At 46.7% G+C, this 10,854-nt stretch overlaps 1 protein-coding gene across 1 annotated transcript in view; it reads right to left on the reverse strand.

The window, feature by feature from the left end:
• The window catches only part of LOC112630959 (core histone macro-H2A.2), a 59,871-nt gene extending 49,953 nt beyond the window's left edge, over positions 1-9,918 (reverse strand). The window contains exon 1 of the mRNA XM_025395471.1: positions 9,379-9,918. The gene's annotated coding sequence lies outside the window, so the exon portion shown is untranslated. The remainder of the gene's footprint in view (positions 1-9,378) is intronic.
• Between the last annotated feature and the right edge of the window lie 936 nt (positions 9,919-10,854).

A 10,854-nucleotide genomic window follows, 5' to 3' on the forward strand; every position in this document is an offset into this window, starting at 1 on the left:
AAAATCTAATAGATTTTGACTGTATTTTGCTATGTTACCCTAAGTACTGTATTAAAATAATAATAGTTTGTTAGCATTATTTTGTAGCTGTAAAAACCATTTTCAGTAACACAAGCTAAATCACTGGCTCTATTACACTTCCATTTATGAACTCCAAAGGCAAATCATTATAGTATAATACTTTCCAAACCATTTTCTTTCAAGGCCACCTTTAAGTGAATGAGAATAGTCAATAATTTTATCGTCATATATGTTAAAGCACATTAACAATTTATAACATAAAGGGTTCTATCAAATGCAATTTCATCAAAATGACACGCAGATCAAATTAACCAAATTAACCAACCATGAATGTTAGAACCAAGCATTAATCCAATTTATTTAAATTATACTATTGGATAACAAATCATTCCCTTTTCAAAAAGTATTTCAAGTCACATCATGGAGCGGGAAGTTCAACTGCCGGCACATTCTTTGTCATTCAGAGGCAGAACATGTGTAGTCACTGTAGAGGAGCTGGGGACAAGAGGTTGGAGGGTTTAAGGGGTTGATTTAGGATTTCTGTTGCTACTGCAGGCTACTAAGACATTTTAACATGTTTTGTTGTCTCTGTTGAACCTGAGCTATGGTTGTTTTAAAAAAGAGAAAAGCAGCAGTTGTTGATCTATAACGTAGTTTGTTTCTTTATTATTAGCCTTATGCTATTTTCTAATAAAAATATGTTTGGCCACCTGTAGTACTTGGGTGAGAAATGAGTAAAAATAATTTTAGTTTTCTTTGAATCTGAGTTAGCAATGCATTCCTAAAGAAAGTCAACCAGAAAACGAACCAGTTTGCCTTCCTGAATCTATTCATTCACAGAAAACAAAACAAAAACACCCTCACTGGGTCCAGCCTGGTGTCTTCTTGTCTTTTTGTTCTTTGAGGCTTGACAAATAGGAAGAGTGGGATTCCCATAAACAATATTTAAAATTATACTGGGATCTCGGAAGGGAGGAGGGGAAAGAAAGAAAAATCCTTAGCACGTGCTCTTATTGAATAAATTGCTTTTGGGGAGAAAGAATAAACTTTATTTAACATGCTGATGGCCTTCATAAAAAGACAAAGTAGTCTGGTTTCTTTAAACCAATATTTTCTTTTTCCTTTCTTTCTTTCTTTTTTTTTTTTTGACAGAGTCTCTGTCATCCAGGCTGGAGTGCACTGACCCAATCATAGCTCACTGCAGCCTTGACATCCTAAGTTCAAATAGTATTCCCACCTTAGTCTCCCAAAGTGCTGAGATTACAGGCATGAGCCACTGAGACCAGCTTGACCAATATTTTCTTTTAATTTAAATAAGTTCTTTATCAAGTATAACAGTGGGCAAACTATCTTGTTTTCTGCAAATCTAACAGATCCAAATTAGTAATGCAGTTTATTGTTATAAGCAGCGCCTTCTTTACTTCTCTGAGCAGGGCACTGGCTTTGTCTGGGCCAAGATGAGCATCCCTGATGGGAGCGGGTGTGTGCAGGAGTGCTCTTAGGGGCTAGGGTGAATGTTCCAGTAACAGACAGCAGGTGTGCCTAATCCACCAGGGGCTCCCAGAGACATCCATGTTTGCTGAGCAACTGAGTACATCAGTGGGGCCAGTTGTCTGCTCTCAAAACTAGAACAACAGACTGCTCTGGAACCCCTCTTCCTCCATCCCTTCCTCTGCCTGCACCTCCCTACCCAGTTTTTCTTGCTGTCTGTCCTTTTTTCTTTCTTTCTTTCTTTCTTTTTTTTTTGGAGAGTCTGGCTCTGTCACCCAGGCTGGAGTGTAGTGGTGTGATCTCGGTTCATTGCAACCTCTGCCTCCCTGGTTCAAGCGAGTCTCCTGCCTCAGCCTCCCAAGTAGCTGGGTTTACAGGCGCCCACCACTGTGCCCCACTAATTTTTGTATTTTTAGTAGAGATGGGGTTTCACCAGGTTGGCCAGGCTGGTCTCCAACTCCTGACCTCAAGTGCTCTGCCCGCCTCAGCCTCCCAAACTGCTGGGATTACCATCGTGAACCACCACACCTGGCCTCGCTGTCAGTCCTCAGGCAGTGGCTGCAATGTGGGGAAAAGTGGCTTGGCTCTTTTGCTGCAGTTCTGTGTTCTGTGCTGTTGACAGGCAGTGTTGCTCCCTGGTTATGTATGTATGGGTACCCTGTAGCTCCTGGGCCCCAGCATGCTGTATCAGCTGCTTCAGCTAAGGGCTACCACTGGCCACACCACACCATCCCCTCTGTGGGGGTAACCTGCCACTGGCCACACCACATGATCCTCTCTGTGGGGGTAACCTGCCACTGGCCACACCACACCATCCTCTCTGCAGGTGAGACCTGCCACTGGCCACACCACACCATCCCCTCTGTGGGGGTAACCTGCCACTGGCCACACCACATGATCCTCTCTGTGGGGGTAACCGGCCACTGGCCACACCACACCATCCTCTCTGCAGGTGAGACCTGCCAAAGCTCAAGGGGGCATCAAGGTGGTAGAATGGAAGGCGCAGTGGACCACGGGGAGGGAGCCTCTAGTTCGGCTGTGCCTAGCTGTGGCCTGTAGGCAAATCGGTAGGCCTTTCAGGGCTCCCCTTTTGCTTTAACAAAAATTTGTAGGAGGCCAGGCGCGGTGACTCACGCCTGTAATCCCAGCACTTTGGGAGGCCAAGGCGGGAGGATCACTTGAGGTCAGGAGTTCGAGACCAGCCTGGCCAACATGGTGAAACCCTGTCTCTACTAAATATACAAGAGTTAGCCAGGTGGCGTGGTGGCACATGTCTGTAATCCCAGCTACTTAGGATGCTGAGGTGGGAAAATCATGAACCCAGGAGGCAGAGGTTGCAGTGAGCCAAGACCACGCCACTGCACTCCAGTCTGGGTGACAACAGTGAGACTCTGTCTCAAAAAAAAAAAAAAAAAAAAAAAGCAAAACTAGAAATTAGGCTTTACTATATAAAAAAGATACAAGGGGAGCTGTCCTGGGTGGAGTGGGCAAGTGCCTGGGAACTTCAACGCTTGGTCCCCACCTTTCCTGCCTTGGGACTCCAAGGGGCACTGGGCTCCGTGGAGCCCCACCTGAGAGCCCTTGCACCAGCTCACTTCTGAGGTCCTCTCCAACCTGTAAGATGCTCAAAATAGACTCGCTCTGAGCCCCACCTGTCACTTACATTCACAGCGATGGAGCAGCCAGGATAAGTAAGTCACATTCACAGCGTCTTTCCTTTGAAGTCGCTATTTCTTCACCCAGGATAACCACAGAAAAGAAAAACCGGACCTGAAAAAATCTGCTTGATTTTATATCTAGGACTGCTTTTTCCTCACCCCAAAACAATAATCTACATTGTTTACTAGGGAACAGCTGAGGTGAAAATTCAGTTTAGTGGTGATAGGGTTGTTGGCAGGGGACTTAAGTCAATGACCACTTCACTGAAATTCTGCAAGAAAGCTCAATTTGGAAGTTTACCACTCGGATGAGCAACCCAGTGATTTACCACCTGACCTAAACATTTATGTTGCATATTGTATAAGCTATTGGGGTTTGCCTCTTTGTGCTCCACCACCACTGTTTAATTTTAATGGTCTTATTGAGCAGCGAAGGCAGGAGCACAAAATACAAGTTACAAAATTCTGTGTGTATATATATATCATTGGCAGTGCCAGCCCAGACAGCACGGGGCCTGGGTTCCAGGGTAAGTTTGATTTTATCTTGTTCTGCTTTTATCCTGTTGTCATAGAAATATCCCAAATTTAGGCATCTAAACTCTTATCATCAGGACCGCCTTTCATATCCAGAAACAACCCCTAAATCTTTGGCCAGATCATGTGTTGTAACTTTGAGTGAAAAAACGTGGTCAGTGTATCTAACCCTTCTGACATCTCAGAGTCAGTTGGAATAAATGTCTGTACACTGGTGGTCTATGCATATTACCACACACATTTCTATCAAAGCATAAGATTTTTGACTTGAATTACTTACTCCATTCCAAGTCCAAATTGGCAATGCCAGTCAAATAAATCGGGCAAAGTATGATGGATGGTGAGATGGATAAATGAACAGTAAGGGCTTCAGAGAAACCACCAAATTTATCTTATTTAATACTTTGTGACAAGACAGTTTAAAGCACAGAGTTCTGTGGCTCAGTCTCATATTCTTTCTTTCATTTGTCATAGTCGGATAAAGTAGTGAGACAAATAAGTTTTGAAAATAAAAATTTGCCTACACAAATGTTAAGCTGAGCATCATCTGAGAATCATTGGAAAGCTAGCAGCTCCTTACTCTTACCACATGGGCATAAGGATTTAGGGCTTTGGGGTCAGGCTGCCTGGCTTGGAGTCCCTTGTGTGGTGACTTTGGGCATGTTCTTCATCACCACCCCCCATTTCTTTTTCCTGAGATGGGTGTAGTAACAGTACCTACTTACAGGGCTGCTGTCAGAATTAAATGAGTTAATACATGTAGGGTGCTTGAAGAGTACCTGGCAGGTAGCAGACATTTAATAAACATTAACTACTGTGATTTATTTCCACAGAAGAAATCATTATAGAGAACTATTTTCATGAAATGCAGTCTGACATTTTCTTGGGCATATTTCTGCCTCTTTGTCCTTCTATTTCAAAACCAACTGCTACAATTATTACGGTGATTGAGGTTGTGTGTGTGTAAAGGGGTAATAATGAAAGTTTAACTCTAGGAAAACCCTGAGAGCCACATCATCTGCTGAGAACCCTCACGACAGCAAATAGTTTTGCTTTTCCCAAGGCTGGGCACTGTCAGATCCCCTCGGTCTAATCCTGTAGTCTCCAAATTCCATCTGCCTGGTAATTCATAGTCATTGCAATGTTGGAAATCAAAGGATTTCACAAAATCATAACCTAAGACTGAAAGGGACTTGAGTGATCAATCATTTAGCATTCTCCCACCCCCCCACCCCCCAAATGTAGCTACAATGAAAGGAATGGCTTGGAAGGGAACGTGCTCATTGAACGACTTGTCCATGGCCTGTGAGACCAGACTAGAACCAGCTCCCTTATCCCAACTGCTGCAACTGGGCTATTGTTCCGACACGCTGTTGCATGTTTTACCCCCAGATGCCACCTAGCATAGTGTTAGGTCACAGTTGATATTCAATAAATATTCCTTTAACAAGTATATGAATAAATGAAACCAGCCTTAAATATTTTGTTTCAAAAGGTCTCTTTTGTGATTTTTTGGGGGAAATGAATTATCCTCCCAAACACTTATCTTTCGCTCCAACCTAATTCCCAATATACATCCCAGTGTATATTGGGGAAAAAAATTCTATCTTCAAGATTTCACTACATTCCTTTTAAAAACATGACCTTCCAATACCATATTGGAACTCATATACTTCTCTACTGGTTCGTTTTTCTCTTTCTTCTATATATAGAATTTAAGACAGTCACAGACTTAAATTGGAATGAAAAAAATTGTGAGGGTTCTTTTAGTTCACCCTTCAACCTGAACCTTGGCAGGGTAGACCAGGCCAGGACTCTCAGCCTTGCAAGGGAATCTCACAATCATGTTGAAGAACGAGGACTAGCTGGAACACAGCATCTGCATCCAGCTTCCTTCCACCTGCCTTGCTCCCTTACCCTTCTGCATCCAAATCCTGCCACGTTCTCTACAAAGCCTAGCCTAACACCCTCCCTTCAAGTCCAAAACCCTCTTTTCCCTTTACAAATTGTTGTAGTTTTTTGTGTATATCGTTACGTATTATCAATTACGTATTATCAATCACTTTAAAATTATTACTTGTATTTAGTTATCCAAGCAAGACATACATTAATTCAAATTACACAACTTGGCCGGGCACAGTGGCACACGCCTGTAATCCCAGCACTTTGGGAGGCTGAGGTGGGCAGATTGCCTGAGCTCAGCAGTTTGAGACCACCCTGGCAACATGGTGAAACTCCATTTCTACTAAAATACAAAAAATAAGCCAGACGTGGTGGCACAAGCTTGTAGTATCAGCTACTAGGGAGGCTGAGGCAGGAGGATTGCTTGAGCCTGGGAGATGGAGGTTGCAGTGAACTGAGATTGTGCCAATGCACTCCAGCCTGGGCAACAGAGCGAGACTTCATCTCAACAAAACAAAACAAAACAAAACAAACAAAAAAACAAATTACAGAACTTCAAATATTATAACAAGGCTATGGATGGGTATTAATAATGATACGGCTAAAGCCCTTCTTGACAATTCCTCTAGTTCTTGTCTCTCTTAGTGGGCATCTTCTACACTTTTTCTGTCCATTTTGTATGCATTTTTACTTACAGAAATTTATAATTTTATTTTGTTTTTATATCAATAGTACCATATAATATGTACTGTTCTGCAATTTGCTTTTTTCATTAATAGTATATGTTGGTGATCTTTCCTGTCTCAGTATATATAGATCTGCTTCATTCTTTTGAACTGCTGCATAATATTCCAGAAGACAGATGCACCAGAGTTTATTTAGCCATTCCCTGTTGATGGCTGTTAGGCTGTTTTCTACTTCAGAACGACCAAAATTGCAATGAACAGCCTTATACATGCTGAGCTCGTGGCTGCCTGCTTCTTTGGGTGACATACTGAGAAATGGAATGGTGGGTCACAGAATGTGCACATTATTAATTTTATAGTGCCAAACTGCTCTCCCAATTGGTTATATCAATTTACACACGTCAGCAGTATATGAAAGTACCTGTTTTCCCATTAGCTTGCCAAAATCACTTTTTACCTTGTTTTACCGGCATGTATATTTTATCTCCTGGGCTGGGGGTTGTAAGCTTTATGAGAGAAGGGCCCAATGACTTCCTTATATTTTATTTCATTCTTTCCCTATCTAGAGGTGTTTAAGAATTGGTGTACACTCAAGAGGCTGAGACAGGAGGACCCCTTGAACCCAGGATTTCGAGACCAGTCTGAGCAATGTAGCGAGACCCCCTATCTCAAAACAACAAAACAAACAGCAAAAGAACTGGTGCTCAATAAGTGTTTGTTGAATCATCTCTAACCACAAGTTCTTTGTTAATCTCTGTGCAATATACTTTCCATTTACCAAGACTGCATCTAACCTGGAGGTTATTTCTTAAGGTTGAAAAACATTCTTGGGAAAGTTGGCTGAATTTTTGCACATCCCTCGCTGGTAACAAGTTACAGATACCTTTCATTTAAAGTTGCCTGAGACGGGACTCACCTCCTGTTCTGCTGGCAGGAGGCAGTGAAAACAGATGTGGTTGTCTCAGACAATAGCTAGCAGGGTGTCCTACCCACTGAGAAACGGCAGACCAGAGGCGCCTTAAAAATCCTGGGAACCAGACAGAAGATGGAACGGTGAGGGAGTAGGGTCAGAATCCTCAGGACATTCTGGATTCAAGGAGGTAAATTCTTTTATGGAGTTTTGATATAGAGGAAACCACTAATAATGTGTAAAGTCTGACAATTAATGGATCCAGGTGAGGTGTAACTGTGGTAGGGTAGGAAAAATCAGAGGAGAGGAGAACTGGGCATGTTTTAAAAGGAAATTTGGCTACAGGAAAGAGGGGTTATGAAGATGTGAATTATGCGATGGGAGATAAACTTATCCACCGGGCAGTGCCTCTGTTTATTTATATGTAATGTTAGGCTAAAACAATTCTAAAAATCACCAGCATGCTTCCAAATCTTGGAGCTCTGAACATTTAGTCTGAAAATAAGAAGTGTTTTAAAACGGATTGAGAATTATGTGTAGCTTAGTGTGTGGTTCAGAACAACACACACGAAGACATGTTCTCCCTCTTAATGTTTTCTTTTTCTCTCACCTATTGAACCGTTTCAGTAGCAACTGTGAAGCCCAGTGAGGGGACAATCGGATTTCAAAACAAACACAAATGGGCAAAGTGAGGAAACCATTTGCCGTGGTGCATGGATCGTCCGTAGGGGATCCTGGGATCTGTGGGGCTTAGAACTGGGCCCTTGTTTTGAATTCCTCTGAGGTGGACAGAAGCTGGACGGACACCTCAGTCCCAGCGCTGCTGTGATAGGGGAACTGCCCTTAAAATCAGGGCAACGGAGCCGCGGTTCCCATCGCGTCTCCTCAAACACTCAGGGCCCCGCACTTCGGTTTCTCAGCCCATTTCTTCTCGCCCCTTTCATCCCTTCACTTATCCAGGGCCGTTGTCAAAAAACCCTGGCAAGGACCAGGCCTCAGTCAGGCCCACGGTGGTCCATTGCACGCGACGGTAAACTCCTGGAGGACGCTCGTTTGGCCCTTGGGGAACCAATGCCCCTTTGGCCATTGTTGTAAGGAACAAAGAGGGCAAGAACTGAGGGCGCCCCCCCGAGGAAAGGCGGGGGAGGACACCCACAGGCGATCGGGGGGCTGGCCGGTTTGGGGCTGAAGTGCGCCGGGGCGGCAGGCTGGGAGCCGGGGGAGGCAGGGCTGGTCCCCAACCGCCGCGCCCCGCGAGTGATACGCACGGCGTCCGGTGCCCGGCAGAGCCCTTTCCTGCGCCGCAGCCAGTTTACTTTTATTCCCTTTTTCGTTATTTTTATTATTATTATTTTTTCCCGCGCAAAGCGGGAGCCAGACTGCCCAGGCGAGCCACGGCGGGGCCGCCATTTCCCGGTGAAAGCGCAGCGCGCGTAGGCACCGGGCGCCCCGGAAAGGGAACCGAAGGGGAGTGCCCGGCCCCGCGCCCTCTTCCGCGCCGGCCCCGGGGCGCACGCCCGCCCGCGGCGCCCGGGCGTCCGCACAGCAACCCCCAGCCCTCGCCCCGCCGCCTGGCGTCCCCGGCCTGACCTTCCCCGGCGCGGCCCGCCCCCGGACTCGGGTCCCTTCCCTCCGCCCCGCTGCTCCGCGCCCCCTCCATTGTCAGCCTGGAGCCGCCGGCGCCCTGCCCGGGCACCCTCAGAGGACCCCGAGCGGCCCTCCCCGCGCTCCCTCGGGCCCTGCGCAGTCCCCCACCCATCGCCCCGTGCCCCTCGGCGGCCAGGCGCCACCCTCCTCCCCCTTCTGCGCCTGAAACTCCGCATTCCCAGGAGCCCTCCGCTTCCTCCGGGTCCAGCCTCGCCTGGGGCCCGCTGCTGAACCCCGCATCCCTCCTCCTTCTCTCATTACCCTCGACGCCCCCGGCCCCTCGCTGGCCGCAGGAATTTGACCACTTCTTTAGTAGCCCCCTCTTTATCGCCCAAGGAAGCAAGTTGGGAGGCTGGATTTAAGAATTTGTTTTTGCAGGGGGTGGGTTGGCTATCGGGGGTGCGCCCGCAGGGGCTCGGGGGAGAGGCAGAGGTGGTTCTCTCCGGCCCCTGCACTGCCCCGGCGGCGCGTTTTGTTTCCAGACCCCGGAGCACCCTAAACAATAATGCCATCGCCATGGCGGGCTCACCTGGTGCTGCGCCGCCTGCTCAGGGCGCCCGGTGCCCTCTGCGCGCCCCTCCCTGGGCGCAGGTTCGGCCCGCGCGGCGCCGGTGCCGGGCAGGACTCTTTGCCTTTCTTTGGGTTCTATCTGTGCGTGTCAATGGCGGCAAGCGGCAGTTCTCTGGGCCGCGGATAGTAGCGGGGGGAGGAGGAGGAGGGAGAAGGGATTGCTCCTTCTCCACATAACCACCTCTAGGAGGAGTCGCTCAGCCTCATCCCCCGCCAGCCCAGGCTCCGCGACGGGTCCGGGGCTTTCGGTGGGGCTTGATGAGCTATTGTCCTTCAGCAACATTAATGGTGAAACCGCGCGGCCTCCGCGTACTTGGCCGATCTGCGGGACTAGCCGAGGGCCACTCGCTAAAATGAGGCTTTCCCCAGAGCTGGGCACAGACGCGCTATGGTCACGATCCAGTCTCCTGTTAGCCGGATCCACCTTTGGTGGGAGAAGGTGGCGTGGGCGTTCATCTGGCAGCTCTGGGGAGAACCTTAGAAGGGGAAAGAGAAAAATGCCACCTTCTTTATTTTTGTGTCCTTAAGTAATAATAAGTACATTAACGTTTGTGTCCACCACTGGGAAGAGTGCATAGGGCGGCCACAGCCATAAGAACTGAGAATTTATATCCGTGCCTGTAGGCTTTTTAGAAATTAAGACCGATTTAGAATCCAGCGTTGCATAATATTTGGAAAGGCAGATGTATGTTTTGGTGGATGAGACTGTGTGTATGGGCATACTTTTTAATTGGGTTGCTTTACAAGGTGTTAATTTGTAATATCCCAACGGGTATTTGGATGAGCGCGAGGCTATTGTCTTGAGGACCAGTTTTTATTAGTTACTAGAAAATGCATCTTTATGGGGGTGTGGTGGACACTGTCGGGTGTGATAATGGGGATTAGCAGTTGCTGTGTTCCTACTGGAAGTCAGTCTCGGCTTTGTATTGTGAGATGTTGGCCAGGGCTCCATGGCTGGAGGGGAGTCAAAGGAATGTGTTTATTTCAGTGGGAAACGCTAACTTGCTGTGGACCATCCAGGTTTCCTCTGATTTCTCCTTCAGTCAAAGGACTGTGAGAGGCAACATTTTGATCTCTTCCAAAAAGAGAAACCGGTGCAAACAGAATTCTCCAGCCTTGGCCAAATGGATGATTTTTAAAGCTGTTACATTTGGTAATATTGTGTATATTTGCTGCTACAAACTTGTAACTATTTAGGCAGTGGGGATTTTGGAGTGACTGAAAGCCTTCCAGTGTCTGAGTGGGAAGAACCCATGCCTACCACCCTCTGCGTCTCTACTAGTTAATCATGGCTATGGCTGGCATTTATAGATAGCAAGTTAGGTTTAGAACATGTGCATTTTAAAGTGTGTTTGCTGAGAAATCAGTCATCTTTCTCTCTGACTTCCTCCAAATCATGCATATATCATCAACATATGAATAAATCTCTATTTCA

This window comes from Theropithecus gelada, chromosome 9 (genome assembly GCF_003255815.1).
Source record: "Theropithecus gelada isolate Dixy chromosome 9, Tgel_1.0, whole genome shotgun sequence".
In the NCBI taxonomy this organism is placed as follows: domain Eukaryota; kingdom Metazoa; phylum Chordata; class Mammalia; order Primates; family Cercopithecidae; genus Theropithecus; species Theropithecus gelada.